The sequence below is a fragment of the Danio rerio genome, chromosome 10 (genome assembly GCF_052040795.2).
Source record: "Danio rerio strain M-AB ecotype USA chromosome 10, GRCz13ab, whole genome shotgun sequence".
NCBI classification, from domain to species: Eukaryota; Metazoa; Chordata; class Actinopteri; order Cypriniformes; family Danionidae; genus Danio; species Danio rerio.
The window spans coordinates 5599592-5619512 of record NC_141030.1 but is presented as its reverse complement, the minus strand read 5'-3'; the positions used below and the strand labels follow the sequence as shown (position 1 = coordinate 5619512).

Genomic DNA, 19921 nt, shown 5'->3' with positions numbered 1-19921 from the left:
ATTTCTGCAAAAATGTCTCTAATAATGTTTTAAAACAATTATATTTGGTTTACCAAGGTCACTCAAGTGCAAATTTCACATCTGCCACATCTATAACGCAAAAATGTCACATCCAAAACGGAGCTTTTTTCTCATAAAACCAAAAATGTCAAATAAAATGAAATTAATCATTTTTGTTTTACAGAGAACCACCTTTTCTCCTTTTGATTATCATTATTTCTTTTGGGTTGTGCAGTTTAATTCACAGAATTTCTGCAAAGTGTTGTATACTATAAACTCACTAACTTTTTCGTCACATTCATGATGCATGTTTATTTTTCTCATTTAAAATGTAAAAAATGTTTACAGATTGATATTTTTCTGCTGCCATAACTCAGTGGTTAGTTGTTTTGGAAAACAGATAGTTAATATAATGTTAACACCTACATGTATCTAATTTATGTTTTGAGATTTTACAGCAAATATCACATCCATAATGCTGGAATTGCTCATATCCAAACCATAAAATGCAATTTATGCACAATTAAATTCATATTATGTTACTGAACATTTCAGTGATTTTTTTAAAAAGTTTCATCCAAGAGTATATAAAAAAAAGCAAAAAATTAAAATGTAAAATATCACTCCATTATCTCTGTGACTGCCACATAGGTATGTGCCTATATAAGATTCTGACGGTATGATAACCCTGGGTATAAATATCACGATATCCTGGTATTGAGATCACTGCTCTAAAATATATTCTTTTAAAATGCCTGAGTAAAAATACAAAACCTTTTTCCCCTTTGTACACAATATAGTTTAATTTGAGAAACATTTATAATATTTTGGAGCAGTAAAATATAATCAGGCTAAATAATTGACATGAAATATTGACTTCTGCTGCCTTCATTTTTTTCAAAAATACTCATTTCTTTACAATTTAAAAGGGCATCTTTGGATATCTTTTCTGCTGGAGATACTGTTTTTCTAAAAATTTCTAAAAAATATATATATAAATTAAAAAAATCTTACTCACACCTTCGGAACAGTATAGCAGATAATTTTGACGGTTTTAAAACTTTTACAAACCGCGGTATACCATGAAAACTGTTATCATCCCATGCCTACTGCCACAGCATGTCTCTCCAATAGCAACTTCAACCAGAAAAAACGAAGACATTTTGTAGGAAACAAGGCTTCAGAATAAATCTGCAATGAGACCTGTGAGATGGTGTGTTGGAGCTCAACTGATTTAGTGTGGCTTTTTTAACGGGTGTGAACTCTGTGAAAGCTGCCAGACCTTACAGCTGCTGAACTCCACCCTCCAGACAGACTTTCAACAATACCTGCTAAATAAACAGACCATGGCCAGCACAACCGATGCCGTTTGGTCCATGTTTACAAGTGGTATAAAAGGGATAGTTCAACCAAAGAGTGAAAAATCTGACATCAGTTACTCATCCTCCTCCATCCACCCCTCATGCAGGGGTTTTTTACTCATTGCCTGCCGACACAGCTGGAAAAAATCCTAGAGGAAACACTGTAACCTATATTCAAGAATATAGAAATTTGTTTTCCATGACTTTTCCAAAACTGTGAGGGTTTTTCTGTTTTGCCAAACTTTTCCAGGCGTGGAGAATGCCATGTCAATATTCCATGACTTTTCCATGACCGTATGAACCCTGAGTAGAATACATTTTATGACACAATCAGCGCAACAACTATAAACCACCATGGGGAAATGTCAAAACGTTTTTTTCTGATTTTATTAAAGCATGTTAGGAGAAAAATCAACACTACAAAACGTTTTTAGACCCCTTTGGTTATTTTAAAGTGCAATCAGAACACATTTGGCCAACAAAAACTGTGTAAAATGCATACTTAGTTCAGGGGTGTCAAACTCTTTTTAGCTCAGGGACTATATGGAGGAAAATCTATTCCCAAGCAGGCCGGATTAGTAAAATCTTGGTATATATAACTTAAAAACAACAACTTCAGATAGTTTTTTTTTGTTTGTTTTAACATGATTAAGATTAAACTTAAAGCCGGAGCGTGAGGACAACACGATCTCACAGAAATTCGTAACTTTTTGATTTAGTTGCCAATTCATATGGATTCATACATACAGAGACTTTACGCATAGTTTGTGAATGAACAAACTTACGTGTTGCCTACTAGTTGCAGACGCAATCATGAGGCTGTTTTTGCATGTCCATGACAAGTAATCCATGACAGAACTGGAAAAAGTGCATTACTTCGATCATTTTAATATAGCATATTAATAATGAAATCCAAAAATTATAGCATTATATTGAGTTAATTTTAATTTTAATATTGAGTAAAGTTAATTTCGTGGCCCACCTGTAGGATTACTGAGGCCCACTAGTGAGAATCGGTTGAGAATACCTGCTTTATCAGATGAAATTAACTGTTTGAAGTTGCGTCATCCAGTGGACACAATTGGAACAGCAGCTTCTTTAATTGAAAAACTGCAGCTCATTTTCATACTTGACAAAATCATCTTGCGGGCCGGATTAAACCTGTTAGCTGGTCTGATTAGGTCTGCTGGCCATCGGTGTGAAACCCCTGCTCTAGTTTAATTAGAAAAAAATACTACCAATAAAAATAAATAAATATATTTCTGCTTGCACTAAAATACACAACACTTGTCGGCGCCAATAGCCTAGTGGTTAGTGCAGACACATAGCACTCACGGCGACCTGAGTTTGATTCCCGGCTCGAGGTTCTTTGCCGATCCTTCCCCTATCTCTGCTTCCCACATTTCCTGTCTGTAAAAATCTCCACTGTCCTATCCCAATAAAGGTGAAAACCCCTAGAAAATAATTATTAAAAAAAATACACGACACTAAGTCACATACAACCCTCAGCATAAACAAAATAATAAATAAATAAAAATAAGGGCCTAAAATTTCCTAGAGAGTTTGTAAGTCCTGATGTCTGCATCTTCAGCAAAACATTTTCTTTGAGTGAAACCGGATCTTCAACACGCTCTTGTGTTTTTCCTGTGGGGGTTCAGACTGATTCTGTGTGTTTGCAGAGTTTCCCAGCAGCTTAACATCTACATGCTCTGAACGAGGACTTGACTCCCGGGGGCCACAAACGTCAAATTATTTGCAGGCTGGCAAACTGGACAAAGACCACAGCTGTGTTGTGTTTCCTCACAGCACAGACAGCCAATCAGTGGCCTTAAATCAACAAAGTAGGAGGGACTTACTGATGCCTTACACCTGCATTAGATTAAACTAATTGGCACAGGTGTGGAAGGACGAATGGGCAGGATTTTCACATTTTATCATCTGACAGTGGTTAAAAATATAGTCCATTTAGTACACTATCCAGACGCTTCCAGATACAATGCTCTATTTTAACACAAATCCTCAAAAGCATGACATGGATCCTATTTATAATATTCACCACTATTAAGAATTAATGATCCCGTGTGCAACAATAACTGTGTTTTGTTCAAATACATAATTTTTTAACTAGGATCTTACATTCATGGGATTTACAGTTAAGGGTATGTCATTTCCATGTACTAAACTCTTAATATGCAGCTAGGTAAACCTAGATTTTCAGTATATGGCATATTTAATGTATTTTCTCCATTATTAGCAGTATGCAAATTTACTAAAAACAATAATAATTATGTTTTCATTAGTGCTGTCAAAATTAGTGCATTGACGCATGCGATAAATTTGAAATATTTAACGCGTAAAAAAAAATTACGCAATTAACGCAGTCGCAGGTTTTTTTTGTTTTTTTTTTTTACTTTCTGTTGTGGTGGACATGTTTAACAAGCAAAGAAATATGGATAAGACCAAGGAAGCACTTTTTGAAGTTTCAGTATAAAACAACTAATGTCGCGTCACCAGGCTCTCCATGCGTGTTGAATCTGACGGGAGTCGCTCTGGCGCGCTGTGTGTGTGTGTCTGTCTGTGTGTATGTCTGTGTCAGGGGTTGAATGAGCGACGTATCGAGACGTACCTAAAGAGCGGTGGGGCTGAGTTGCGCGCGACGTACCTGAAGAGCTAGGAGGGATGCGGTGGAGAGGGGTGTGCAACGTATTTAAGGACCAGGCGGGAGACGCGCAATTTCCGGGAGATTATCATTAATTTGCGGGCATCCGGGAGTCTCTGTGCATTTGCGGGACAACTGGACTGGACTTGGGATGTCTGGACTGGACTGTCTTAGCAAATAGATGATTATAAAGGAGGACTGAGCAAAATTGTTTCTACTTTATAATTAATGTTCTCAACTCATAGCAATACAACTTTACAATGAGTGTAATTGTTTGTATGCAATTCTTTATTATTATTATGATTATTATGATTATGATTATGATTATGATTATGATTATGATTATTATGTTCCATTTTTCCATATCTGCAATTCCTGTATTTTGGCATTTTTTTGCAGTCCATTTAGAATCCAACTTGGAAATAATTTTTTTCTTTATTGGTATTGATTGTTTTGAAATTCAAATGGCATTAACATGCCTGTGTTTTTATTTCTGCAATAAATATGGCTGTCAAGCCAGGATCTTGATGGTTCATTGTGGGTATGTTGTTTACATAAAGAAATCTGTTATAAGTTAAACAAAAATTCTAACAAATAATTATATTTTGAATAGTTTTTGTCTTGCATTTACATTAATTATACATTTGAATAGCCAAAATTACAAGTTTCAGTTTTTTAAATGTGATTAATCGAGATTAATTAAAAAAAAAAAAAGTGTGATTAATTAATTAACTTTTTTAATCGATTGACAGCACTAGTTTTCATATGTCAGACCTATTCATAAACTAATCTGAGAAGAGAATTGTTCTGGTTCTGATTCTAAACAACAAGGCAACGTCTGCACAATTCAGCAGAAACGAAGGAAAATGATAAATTGCAAACAAGCCAGATGTGCTGTGCTTATTTGTAGAGCTGGAAAAACTGCAAACAAAGCAGTTCAATATCAATACTATTACAAAAAAATGCTACTAAATGAAGAAATCTTAGAATGGACAACTCAATACACATTTTCTTAAAATGGCCTTAAATGAATCCAGACTGATTCTCCTTGGAGAGACATCCCGAGCTGACTGAACTTTAAGGAAAAAAGGACATGCCCCTTGGGAAGCACTATAGTAAGGTATTAGGTATCAACAAGCCTAAGAACACATAGTGCGGAGGATTTTATTTGGACGTGTGGATAATGGAGCGCTTCATTCCAACTCCTTAGATCCTGAAGTGTCTCTGACAGGGAAAGTGAAGTATAAAAACTACAGTTCAAGTGGCAAACTTTTGGACTTAAGGAGTGTCCACTTCAGAGCATATTCTGGCCAAGAATTGGTCATGGGAAGAGGTAATCTGACCGACATCAAGCCACAACCACAAAAACAGACTGCAGTTTAACAAAGTGGCAGTTCAGAAATCCCATTTTATTCAAAATTACTAAAGATCCTGAACAAACATACACCTACTAACAAAGCATTGTTTTCATCTTGGTTCTTGCACTTTAAATTAAACCTTACACACTTCCGGCCACTTTATTAGGTACACCATATATATATATATATATATATATATATATATATATATATATATATATATATATACACACACTGCACTAACCACCCTTTTGCCTTTAGAACTGCCTTAATCCTTTGTGGCATAGATTCAACAAGTAGTGGAATAATTCCTCATGATAGCATCACGCAGTTGCTGCAGATTTGTTGGCTACACATCCATCATGCCCGTTCCACCACATCCCAAAACTGCTCTATTGGATTGAGATCTGGTGACTGTGGAGGCCATTTGAGTACAGTGAACTCATTGTCATGTTCAGAAAACCAGTCTGAGATGATTCACGCTTTATGATATGGCATGTTATCCTGCTGGAAGTAGCCATCAGAAGATGGAGACGATGCGGTCATAAAGAGATAGATGTGGTCAGCAGCAATACTCAGGTAGGCTGTGGCATTGACACGGTGCTTAATTGGTACTAACAGGCTTAAAGTGTGCCAAGAACATATCCCACACACCATTACACCACTACCACCAGCCTGAACGGTTGAAACAAGAAAAGTGGATCCATGCTTTCATGACACCAAATTCTGACCCAACAATCCAAATGTCGCAGCAGAAATTGAGACTCATCAGACCAGGCAACGTTTTTCCAATCTTCTATTGTCCAATTGTGGTGACCCTGTGCGAATTGTAGCCTCGGTTTTCTGTTCTTAGCTGACAGTAGTGGCACCCAATGTGGTCTTCTACTGCAGTAACCCATCCGCCTCCAGGTTTGATTTGTTATTTATTCAGAGATGCTTTTCTGCAGACCTCGATTGTAACGTGTGCTTATTTGAGTTACTGTTGCCTTTCTATTAGCTCGAGGCCTTTTTCCTCTGACCTCTGGCATCAACAAGGCATAAGCGCCCACAGAACTGCCACTCACTGGATATTTCCTCTTTTTCAGGCGATTCTCTGTAAACCCTAGAGATGGTTGTGCATGAAAATCCCAGTAGATCAGCAGTTTCTGAAATCTTCAAACCAGCCCGTCTGGCACCAACAACCTTTCACCTTTCTTCCCTATCCTGATGCTAAGTTTGAACAGCATCAGATCGTCTTGACCATGCCTAAATGCATTGAATTGCTGCCATGTGATTAGAAATTTGCTTCAACGATTAGTTAGACAGGAGTACCTAATAAAGTGGCTGGTGAATGTGTGTCTTTTGGTCAGAATGTGTATGTATTTCTTTTTTTCACAACCATGCATTTACATATTCTGGATGTTTTTTCTTAGAATTGGGACTTCTGGCAATCCTTGGTTATATAATCTCACATTTTTGAGTGTATCGCAAGCTTACCACAAGCTGTTACCTTGCAAGCTGTTAACATGTAATTGTAGGTTTATAATCACATAAATTTCAAGACAACAATGTTTTCCATAAGGTTAAAACAGTATTATTTTAACTGTTTAACAATTCAATACATCCAAGTTTATAAACTTCTTTAAAATATAAACCACTCCAAATGCTTTTAGAGATTTATTTTACAGATTCTAGTACCCAATGGCCTCTAAAATTAAAATAAATTATTAATTATTTTTATCAGGCTGGTTTCTCACTCAAACGATTACATTTTCCAGTAATTCTGATAAAAGCTTTCACACTCCGACAAGGAGCCAGTTTAAATGGAATTTTCCAATTTCTATGGTTCATAGGTGAATTCTTTTTAATATCCGCGTCTTTTCTAGATGTGAGTAGATCTGCACCGTCAACTATTCCACAATCCTACCATAATAAAAGGTTTTTATTTTGGGAAATGTGAAAAGTGCATGAGCAGACGAAATAATGGTTGGTGGAAAATGATGTAGAAATCAAAACACTACATGAGGTGAAGCGAGAGGTTTGAAATGTGTTATTTTAGGAAGACGGGGCATAGAAAGTGCAAGAAGTCAAGACAGTTATGGGCTGCTGTATAAAGAAATGGAGAACGAGGAGATCCAGGGAGTCTTTTTGGACCTGTAGTCTCTGAAAGAGAAGCCCAATTCATCATGTGTGAAGTGCAGCTCTCCGTTAACACCCTGAACGATTAAGCGAGCAGACATGAGATGTCCTGGGGAGCTAAAAACTAACAGAGTCTGGAAAAATCATTCATTGATCCTTGAACCTCTTATTCCTGTTTCATCGCCAACGAATAATGCACCTCAGACATTATGGCCATCTCGAAGTGTCTTGGCCGGAATGATGGGAGTTGCAAGTGCCAAGACAGTAATGATCAATTTGCTCTGCACTTTGGGATTTCTGTTGTGGGACTAAAGAGTGTTTGGTGCTGACAGTCTCATCTGATTGAGCATTTACACTTCCAGTCAGTCCCAAAGAAATGCATTTATTGCTGTAAAATGATCGAATTAAAGGGGCCTCGGCAGTGAGGCGCAGATATTTTCAGAATGGAATGTCTCATCCAATCTCAATCTCACTGAACTCTGGTACAAGAATGCACATGCTGTCCAGAACATTTCTATATGGCCCTTGTTTTTAATACAGGACATTTGAAACATTTTTCAGCTGAGACAGGTCATGGGAAAGGTTGAACAGATGGATGCAAATGGCTGCAAGCATACATTTTGCAATGAATGGATGAATGCATTGCGATGGATGCATGGACACATAGTAATGGATGGATTGATGAATTAATATATGCATAGCCATGAATGAATGCACCCATTTATACATAGAGTGGTGGATAAATGCATGGGTGTATGCATATTGATGGATGGATGCATGTGTGTTTGCATAGTGATGGATGAATGCATGCATGTATAATTAGCGATGGATGAATGGATTGATGCATGCGTGTATGCATAGCGATGGATGGTTGCATGGATGCATAGTGATGGACATATGCATAGCTATGGATGGATGAATTGATTTATGGATAAATGGATGGATTTAGAAATGTATAGCAATGGGTGGATGGATGGATTGATGCAAAGCGATGGATGGATGGATGGATGGATGGATGGAAAGCAATGGATGGATGGATGCATGGATGCAAAGCGATGGATGGATGGATGCAAAGGGATAGATGGATGGATGCCAAGAGATGGATGGATGGATGGATGGATAGATGGATGGATGGATGAATAAATGAATGGATGGATGCAAAGTAATGGATGGATGGATGCAAAGCGATGGATAGATGGATGGAGCGCAGCAAAGCAACGAATGGATGCCAAGTGATGGATGGATGCAAAGCAATGCATGGAAGGATGCAAAGCTTTGGATGGATAGATGGATGGATGCACAGCAAAGCGATTGATGGATGCAAAGCGATAGACGAATGGATGAATGCAAAGCCATGGATGGGTGAATGGATGGATGCAAAGCTATGGATGGATAGATGGATGAATGAATACATAGCAAAGCGATGGATGGTAGCACTGCGATGAGTGGATGGACGAATGCACTGATACATTGCAATGAGTGGATGGATGAAGGGAAGCATTGGGTTAAATGGGTGGATGGATACATGGATGCATTGGTTGAATAGATGGATGGATGGATGGATGGATGGATGGATGGATGGATGGATGGATGGATGGATGCATTGCTATGGATGGATACTGTAATTTATGGACAGATGAATGGATGGATGGATGCATAGTGACTGATGGATGGATGCGTTGTGATGGATCTGTGGTGTTCTGCACAGGTGCATAAGTGCTGCATGTAGTGCTGAAAGAGCAAAAAAACAAGGTGAAACTGGGATGCAGGAAATGAGGAGGGGCAATAATGAGGCACTTTGCTATCTGAGTCACTCTGACTGTACACTAATGCTTTTATAGTGCGTCTCTCAGATGTATATCTGCACAAAGACAAGCCTGTAATTAACCAACCAGAGTCACTGTCTGACGCAAGCAGACTCCACTTTTATTGCTGCTGTCCCATTCTCATGAACAGGGCGATTGACTGATAACTAAAAAAAAGAAAAGGGCGATTCAAGAGGGCAGGCAGATAAAAAGGCTTGGAGCCTCTTCTTGCCTTACTTTGAGAGGGGCAAGAACCTTTCTGTTTGATGTGGCTTGTCCTCCATATTAGTGCAAGTTCCCGTATCACGCTCCCGATCAAATAAGGGCACTGCACTTAAAAGAACTTTCATATTACCGGCTGCTCCTCAAACCCTTGATAAGATCAAGGCATCACAACAGTAATAGCCTTGGAAACAATGGACGATTTTCAAATCTTTACCAATTTTGAAACCATGATTGACTCTACTGGAATGTGTCCTGGTTTGCAGTGAAAAGGCAGTTAAGATGAGAGTTAACTGTTTGTCGATGCCATGTTTTATTAAAAAATAGCTTGCTCTCATTGGGTACTACAAGTATCCAGTTGGAGGAAGCCTGATTGTGTTAAAACTATATCAAACATTTTAGATTATTACAGTTTGGTTGTGGCGAGGAGGCTCTGGCTCAGGAGCAAAAGAATAATTGTAATGACCTCCCACTACTGAAGGTTTAATTCTGACCAAAATTCAGCTTCAACAAACCCCAATCACTGGGGGCTGCAAAATGGGCCCCAAATCTTTAAATGTATGACCAGTCTACCACAACCAGACAAATCATAACAGTAAGAACATGAGAACATGTACATAATGTTAGAGAAGATTTAGAGATTTCAAAATGCATAAAAAGAAATATGAAAAAAATCTGGTTTTCCACAAAACTGGTAAAAACACTTAAAATCAAGCAGCAATTCTGCATATTAGAATGATTTATAAAAGACACTGGAGTAATTATCCACAAAAATCAAGCTTTTCAAGGTGGCACGGTGGCCACTGGTTCGAGTCCCGGCTGGGTATATTTTTAAACAGTGATACAAGTTTAACTCTTTATAACAGCTCGTTAATGCACATTTCTAATCAGCCAATCACATGGCAGCAAATCAACGCATTTAGGCATGTAGACATGGTCAAGACGATCTGCTGCAGGTCAAACTGAGCATCAGAATGGAGAAGAAAGGAGATTTAAGTGACTTTGAATGTGGTATAGTTGTTGGTGCCAGACGCGCTTGTCTGAGTATTTCAGAAACTGCTGATCTACTGGGATTTTCACGCACAACCATCTCTCGGGCTTACAGAGAATGGTCCGAAAAAGAGAAAATATCCAGTGAGCGGCAGTTCTGTGGGTGCAAATGCCTTGTTGATGCCAGAGGTCAGAGGAAAATGGCCAGACTGGTTTGAGCTAATAGAAAGGCAACAGTAACTCAAATAAGCACTCGTTACAACTGAGGTCTGCAGAAGAGCATCTCTGATCACACAACACATCGAACTTTGAGGTGGATGGGCTACAGCAGCACAACCACAACGGGTGACACTCCTGTCAGCTAAGAACAGGAAACTAAGGCTACAGTTCGCACAGGCTCACCACAGGATGTGACATTCTAATGGTAGGGTCAGAATTTGGTATCAACAACATGTTAGCATGAATCCATCCTGCCTTGTATCAATGGTTCAGGCTGGTGGTGGTGGTGTTATAGTGTGGGGCATATTTTTGGCACACTTTGGACCCATTAATATAAATTGAACATCAAGTCAACACCACAGCCTACCTGAGTCAGTCTTGTTGCTGACCATGTCCATCCCTTTATGAACACAGTGTACACATCTTCTGATGGCTACTTCCAGCAGGATAACGCACAGTGTCATAAAGCGTGAATCATCTCAGACTGGTTTTTAGTCTTTTTGATATGTTTCACTGTTAGTTTTACTTTTTATTTTATTTCATCATCTGTCCAGTCTCTTCTGTAATGGTCTATGTCCGTCTGACTCTTTTTTTTTTTTAAACAATATCTAAAACCATTAGGATCGTATCTAAACCCTTAAGTATAAAAAATGTTAAGCAGTATAAAAAAAAAAAACAGTGCATTGTGTCAACACAAATTTGGGTAATAAGGAACAAACCCAATCGGTGGATTAATGTTAAATTAATATTTTAATAAAAAAAAAAAACATTTTATCCATTTTTAATTAATTTTGTTGACTTTACACATAAAAACCAATGGTGGTTTGTGAGTTTGAAGGTCATATTTGTTAACTGAGCAGAATGTGATTTGGGAAAACTGCAGATATTTTATTCTAAACCCTTTTTTTTAAGCTTATGGGCTTCTAGTTGTCAGATCAACGTTTACAGTATTTTTTTCTTTATTCTTTGTGAAGCTTGTCAACATAAATTACCATCCACTTGTGCTGATTGGAAAATAACAGCTCACGTATTTCGCTTTTATCGAATAAAGAAAATAATACCGGGGTTGGGAATGAAAAAAATGCAAGTAAAAGGATGAATTTTTTTTATTTTTGAGTGAACTATTCTTTTAAACTTCTAACACGAGTCGCTGCAGTTGGAGTGGGATGGACAACAAAAGCCAAATCTTAAATAGGGGCCCTTTTGCAAACCTTCATCATCTGGTCTTTATTAATACGGCAAAAGCCTCCAACTGTGCTCAAAGAACACTGTGTGAGGCGGCTTATACGTCTAGACCAGGCAAAGCAGATCCATTTACAACCGCTGACCACCAATCTTTAGGTTAAACCTCCACCCTGGGAACTTTTCAGGAAAAAAATATGGGAAGATTTGGGCATTTGTGCATGTTTGTCCTGATTTCAATCAGAGAGAGAGGAAGTGTAAACATCATGACATCAAACGCTCAAGAGGGAAAGTTAGAGCGAGAGAGAGAGAGAGAGAGCTCATAACGTAAGCCATGAATGATTGCGCAGGCGGAGAAATTAAACGCAGATGTCATTGTGTACACGTTCAATAAATACGGGCACATTTGGGTTTCGCTGCCTGTGTTCCATTAAGGCACAAACTTCAGGCCATCTTATTGATAAAGTGACCAAACATTCCTTCACTTTCTAGAAGGATCTCATTAGTGGTGTTTGTAGAACTACACTGAAAGCTTCAATTACTTTGACTTGTTACACCAGGGCTGGTCGATATGACCTAAAATCGAAACCTCAATCCTACATTATATTGGTTTTAATTATTGATTTACTCATAGGGTGCAGTATGTAAGTTTGACACCCAGTGGACACCCAAACTTCGCTTCTTCCTCTGACGAGTCCATGCAAGCGCAGGTTGCCAGATTGATGTGTGTGCTATCAAGCCTAAAGGCTGATGTAAGGCAGATTTCAACCATTTTCTAACTAAAAGCAAATGCACATGACAGAAGACATTTTCCATACTAAAAGGAGTTTTCTTGCTAACCGACTGCTGAAATTTCTATTATAGAAACGGCTTTTCTGGTGAATAATAGGATATACTGATCACCTCAGGTACACCTCATGTGCTTTATTCAGTGCTAAATGCTAATGATGCGAGTTTGAATGCCATTTCACATGAGATTTATTGCCATACTACTGAAAGCAGCAGCAGATAGTTCACCTCAGATCTTGAAAATGAATCAACCGTTTGAAATTGAACTCTAGAACTGTAACTCAATGAAAGCCAACACATATCAGTGATTCAGCATGTACATTGTGTTAATGGTTTAGTATGTATTAATTAAATTATAAACCTTACCATTTTGTTGAGAGTGCAGTGAGTGCACTATTCTGTGCTTCTGAATGGCTGTATTTAAATTGCTATCATGTTTTGTCTGGTGTAAACAGCCAAATTGCTGATCCCTCTCTTCACGTAGCGTGTTGTTAGGATACGGGGTAAAAATATCAGCCTGATATTGGAAAAAACATACATTGTGATATTTAGATTTTCTGCTATTTATATTGCAATATTTTACAAGATATCTTAAATAACTGTATTAAGTTTTTTTTAATTGTTTGGGAATATTTTGTAAGGGAGTGCATCTGCAATAAACTAATTGCAAGCATAGATAAATACAGTAGAGCAAATACATGAATAAAGCAGTTTACCAGTATTCGGTAACAGCAATTATCAAATGTATAATAAAGCTGTATAGTTTTCATTGTATAAATAATTGAACCCAATGCATCTTTGTTAAAGCTTCAAATGTGAATCCCAATTGCTTCAAACCCACTTACAATGTTTACATAGATCTACAATTCATAAACTTTCACTTTTTTACGGTTACACTGAAATGACTCCAAAATTTTCATGTGTTCTGAAGTACCTGGCCAACTGCACATCCAGTGGTGTGAATTTTGCGGATTATACGTGTGAATTTAGCGATATCGATGCTAAAATTATATAATATACAGCCCTTTTGTAATGTTATAGGTCATTTTAAAATAAAAATGACTATTGCTAGCAGGGCTTGACATTAACACCCGCCAAATGCAGGTAGATTTCACCTCTGGCGGGTTAGACAGACACCCCCACTAGCCACTTTGGCAGGTTGAAAATAATATTTCAATTAGAGCTACCTCAACCCCAAAGATTCGAATTTTAATTTAACCGTTTGACAATATGCGTGCAAATGTGCTCTTAGAATCGAGAAGCAGCACGATTGATAACTGTTCGCGCGAGCAAAAGAAAGCAAGTGAACACCGAATGGGAGGATTATCAGGCGCATGGTGAGACGGAGGTGATCTTTGCTCACTGACGTTATGAGTGAGGGACAGCCGATGTAATACGCGTGAGTGCTTTAAAGCTCACGTTACCTTGTGCAAAACAACCGTGCCTGCCACTGCCTGGGACTGGTGCGATCTTTTCTCTTTGAAAAGAGTGGAAAAAGCAGTGCTCGTTCACCCACAGTCCTGCTGCTTTCAAGAGATCTACAGATTTTTTGCATGCAGCAGCTGTTGCCCCTTTCACTTTTACCATTCTTAAAAACAGATTATTACTGCACCTAAAATAGGGCCAGATTATTGCGGTAACCAAGTGCTCGTGATGATCCTTTCACTATCGTTTATGTTTTTCACCTGCTTTTTTTTTTTTAGCTTGCAGTTATTTTTGTTAATATGTTTTAATGAACATCCTTCATACGATAACATTGCTTTAATTGGAGATTAACTCTCCATTGATCTATTGTTACCTGATAATCTGGGACCTTTAGTCTGGACAAACTACTGCGGATAGTTTTAGATTGAATGAAGATTAGTTGTTTTTTTTTATAAAAAGTGTATGTATACAGCTATATTTAGCTTGGTTCAACACATTATTTAAAATTTGGTGTGGCTAGAGAAAAAAAAAAATGGTAAAAAATAACAAGGATGCATGTGGACATAACACAAAATATAAAAATTTGTCATTTTTAGCATGCCAAAGTGAAATTTATGCATATAAAATATTTTTTACCCAAAAACAAAATTGTGGCGAGTGGCTAGTAACGTTGGAAAACTACTAGGCACAGTGGCTGGTGATCAAAAATGTTTATGTCAAGCCCTGATTGCTACTAATAGTCTGTCAGGTCTCTGAATATTAGTTTATGAAGCATATGGGATGATTTGTATTTTTGGCTGGGTCCACAGTGCGAGCCTCTTCTGAAGAGTTTTGTAAAGGCTTTAATACTTGACGGGCTCAGCGATGTACTATTATTTGTAACAACAGGGGGCGACTCGGAGTAACTGACATGACGAAACAATGGGGAAATCAGCGAGTGGAGTTGCTAAATGAATGAATTTAGCTTAAATTAAAATGAATAGGTTGTGGATAATCTTAAAGGGCAATCATGAAAATTATTAGGCTGTTTTATTTATTCAAGGTAACTTCGTACTTGAATACAAAAAGCTTTTACACAATAAAAATAAAAAAACTTTTTACTTAAAAAGCATTAGACAACACGTGGACAAAATTAATGCATTGCTTTCCCTTAAAGCTTCAATGGAAACCTAGGGCGTACTCACACTATGTACAGTTGCCTCGAACCGGGCCAAAGCCCGCTTGTGCCCCCTCCCGTCTCCCCCGAAGACCCGCACTCACATTACAATCGGGCCTGGGCATGCTTACGTCATCGATACTGCGCTGTTCAGTAAGCGCTCTCGCTCAGCACAGTGGACATTTCTCTATTTATATCGCTTTAGTCCTTAGGGATGCGCTGAAACGCAGTCAGATATTTCACCGAACAGATCCGCCACTTTTGGCGCTCATAAACAATCATAAAGCCCTCGTGCTGCAGGAATTAGGAGGTCTGCTGAAGGTGCGCAGCTGTTGTGCAGTGAGGGGTTTGCGTATTTAATAAACTATGACAGTTTGTGTTCACTGAACAGTAAGAATGATTAATAAATCCATTTGAAACAGCCCCTTAAAAGTCACGTCTCGCTTTTAGTTTTGGGCTCAGGCGCGTTTTGCACTCGCACACAAGCGTACCGTGCCAAAGCCCAAGTGAAGCGCGCCCGATTCAGAGCACTCACACTTTTCAAACGATCCGGGAAAACGGGCCTGGGCAAGGTACGGATCGCATAGTGTAAGTAGGCACTTCCCTAGAGAACTTCACATCAGACAGTTGTTTTAGATTTCTAAAGGTGTTGAATGTGCAAATTTCCCGAGCCTGGCTGTACTTAACTCCAAGTCATGCATCTTTGGATAAGGTCAATTTGCAACTAAATAAACATTTCTTATTATTGTTAACACTTTTGTTGAAAACACTTGTGCTGCTGTACATTTTTTCATTCAAATGAACTGAATTAACTTAAAGAAATTGTATGTAAATGTAAAAGTCTTAACTGTCACTTTTGTAAAATGTTTCATCAGATATCAAGCGCCTGCACTGTGTTGGTATTTGCCTCTGATGCTATCAACAGACAGCTTAAAGCATCAACCTTATCATTAAGGTAGCTTTCAGATGGTAATTTTACCCCAGTGACTGGGTTAACACAACAATATCTATGCGGACCGGGCCAATTTGAGGTCATGTTTGTGAGTCAAACAATTAGGAGCAAAGTTAAAAACACAACTGCAAAAAAATGTGTCCAATCAAATAGATCTGCAAGACAGTCAAATGCACCGATCAATAAATGCAACCAATCACTTTCAGTCTTTTGGAGTTTGAAAGTTGGGGGGTGAAAAATCTGTTCACATTTAGCCTGTTTGGGAGAATTCAAATGAACTTCTGTTTTATTCAGATTATTTAGATAAATAGACTTGATCTTGGGCACAAATCTTAACAGTGTTGGACACGTGTATGAGGAGAGAGAGTCATAAAGAGGGCTGTGTCCAAGAGGCTATAGTCATCATGTCATGAATATGCATCAGAATGAGATCTTTCTTTGTTTGTAAAAAAAAATAATAATTATTGAATTTATTGTGCCAATTGACTCCTTTATATACAATCAAAAAACTATTTTTTAATGCTTGATCAGACTGCTTGTTTAAAACAAGCTGAAACAACACATTCATTCATTCACTTATTTTCTTCTGCTTTTCCGAGGCTAAATCGCTGGGACAGCAGTCTCAGGAAAGAACCCCAGACTTCCCTCTCCCCAGACAGTTCCTCCAGCTCCTCTAGGAGGGATCCCGAGGTGTTTCCAGGCCAGACGGGAGCATCATCCCAACAGAATGTCCTGGGACTTCCCTGAGGCCTCCTCCCGGTGGGGCATGCCTGGAACACCTCCATAGGTAGTCGTCCAGGAGACATCAGAAACCGATGCCAGAGCCACCTCAGTTGACTTCTCTCGATGTGGAGGAGCAGCGGCTCTACTTCGAGCTCCTCCCGGGTGACAAAGCTCCTTACCAATCTATAAGGATGCGCCCTGCCACCCTGCGAAGAAAACTCATTCCGAGATCTTGTCCTTTCAGTCATGAAAGCTCATGACCACAGGTGAGAGTAGGAACGTAGATAAACGTGACCGGTAAATCGAGAGCTTTGCCATTTGGCTCAGCTCTTTCACCACAACTGACTGGTACATCGATTGCATTACTGCTGCACCGATCCTCCCGTCAATCTCACATTCCATCCTTCCCTCACTCGTGAACAAATCCCCAAGATACTTGAACTGGGGTAAAGACTTTTCTCCAACCTAGAGATGCCAAGCCATCTTTTTTTCCGGTGGCGCACCCTGGCCTCAGAACACAAAACAACACATTCTTGAGACAATTTATTTGTGTTTGATCCATTTAAATCAGTATTCAAAACGTAACTTAATCTGTTTGGGCTGGGTCACCACAAAAAATGTGTTGGTGGAACTCCCTGGTTAGTGGATCTGTAATTTCCAGGATGCTTTGCGTGGGATTGCATTAAGAGGAAATAATGTTGCCAATAAAGGATACAGTATGTGTTTTATTTTAAGAAAAAGACTTGATCAGATGATTTAGAGGAGTTATGATTTAGGCTTTGAATTATCACTTCGCAAAAGAATAGTAGCCATGATTTTAATTTTGGCAGCTTTTTTAACAACAACAATGTTCGTAATTTACTCTATGAGCTATAGCTGTGCTAAAGCTAGCTCTGTGATCATCCTCAATCAACAACAAGTACTATTGAAGTATTTGTTAAAGGGTCACGAAACACCAAAACACATTTTTTGAGCTGTTGACAGTCGTATATGTGTCCCACACTGCTAAAAACACTATTAGGACACCTATATTTCACTAAAAAGTGTAAATTGGTTGTTTTTGCGTTATTTCAAGCAAATTCGTACTTCCGGTTTGAAACGAATTTTTGAAGCTGCGTCACGGTCATGACATAATATCGTGTATTCCAGCGTGCAGACTGGGCGTCTGTGCCAGAGTGTGTCTTATTACATCTTACAGTGTGATGCATTAATGCATGAGTAAGGCTTGGTTCAAACCAATCAGCGCGCTCTATTGTGCAACTTCATTAATATTCATTAGTGTCACAGTGTTTCAACGACAGAGACGCCACGTTGTGTTGGCAAAACAAGCTTGAAGTGTCGCTTTTATAGTTTGCTGCCGTTAAGTTTTGTTTTCATTTTCTCTCTGTGAGAGAGCAGCTGGCGTCACGTGTGGATTAACAGTGTACGCGACGCTCGACAACAATAACTTACGTGTCTAAGGAGGTTTATTGTTTACCTGAGAGCTGTTCTCATCTACGCTGAGATCTGGATTCGCTTGTAGTATTCTCTTCATAAGGACGCGGCTCTAGTTGCTGGTGATTGTCCTGTCTCTACAGATTTGGTAAGTGACCGACCAGTACTCTTTGTTTATTCAGTTTGCTCGTATCGAACTAAGTTAACTATTGCACCGAGTCACCGAGTGTAAACACGTTAGCATCACAACCAAACTTTAACCTCGTGTAGGGTTTTTACCGCATTTTGTGACCGGAATAACACACGTGGCTTTCTGACGCTACCTGCCGTGTGCATCTAAGTTTCCGGGAAATGCAGAGTTTTTTTTTCTCTCATTCGCCGTGCGGTATCAAACATTGCATGAAAAATACACGCTTAGAGCAGTTCCTCGAATCAAATATCTCGTTTGTCGCGAGGGGCATGAATGAATTCCCTGAATGAAAGAGCCAAACTGCAGTTAAAGTCCACCATTTAATAATTTGGCAAATAATTCGACTACAGATGTTCATGTAGGTTAAACACCATCACTTTCTCCTGTCTGTGTATTTTGACTCTGAAACCCGCGCGTGCCCAAATAGACACTCCCACACCATCCCACTTTAGTTCCTCCGACACTCCCCCCTAGACAGAGCTGGACACGCCCACTTTTCTGACTTTTTCCAAAGTAGAGGTGTGAAAACACCCTGCTGAAACGAGGGGGTTTCATGGCCCTTTAAGTTTGAACTGAAATATTCCAAATTAAGTGATTGAGATTAATTGGCAAAAGCAAACTGTGCTCAAGACGAGTTTAAATCGCAAATAAAAGTGATCTGAAATCACTGGTTTAAAATGGATTTTGTAATGGGATTTAATTTGAGAGTGGTCTGAATGCAGATCTGGTGCAGTGCAATCTGAGCTGCATCCAATGCTTTTTAATGCGCTCACCTAACCCCACCCCTAACCCAACCCGTCACAGTGGCGTCACTCGCTCTATTGAGTGCATTGTGTCTGACATTGCATCGCTGATTGATGCAATCTCAGCTTGCATCATAAAGGCTGCATCCAGATAATTTTTTGATTTGGCAAATTTTGTGTATATAATTGAAATAATTACAATTAGTTACACCAGTGATTGATTTTGAGTGCATTTAATTTTGACACTAAATACACAACTCAGTACACATAACAGGCCTGATGATTTTGGACTTAAGAGCTGATGCAATACTTTACACCATAAAAGCAGATCCTGTTTGTTTTGTTTTGTGTTTTAGCATTGTCTACTGTAAAGAATTTGCAGTGCCAAGCAAATCAAGACTAAAGGTTTATTAAAGGTGTTCGTATCAAAGGAACTGAACTATAACCGTGAACACCCTTAAAAGTCAAAGAAACCAAAAGCCGTTGCATGCCCCAGGTGTGTGTGTGATTGGTCCATACTAATCTTTCATCAAAATGTAATAATGTGCTCAACCGCTGCAATAACTTTTCTTTTTCCGACATGAATCCCTGGCTC

General features: G+C 38.7%; 1 protein-coding gene and 1 long non-coding RNA gene across 3 annotated transcripts in view; one reads left to right on the top strand and one right to left on the bottom strand.

Annotated features, from left to right (window-relative positions):
* ror2 (receptor tyrosine kinase-like orphan receptor 2) overlaps positions 1–19921 on the bottom strand; it is a 137949-nt gene that overhangs the window by 84010 nt on the left and 34018 nt on the right. The gene's annotated exons all lie outside the window — the stretch shown is intronic.
* LOC147834979 (uncharacterized) lies at positions 12267–19799 on the top strand. The gene is made up of 3 exons (XR_015500825.1): positions 12267–15304; positions 15893–17903; positions 19150–19799. It is a non-coding gene; the product is annotated as an uncharacterized LOC147834979 (long non-coding RNA).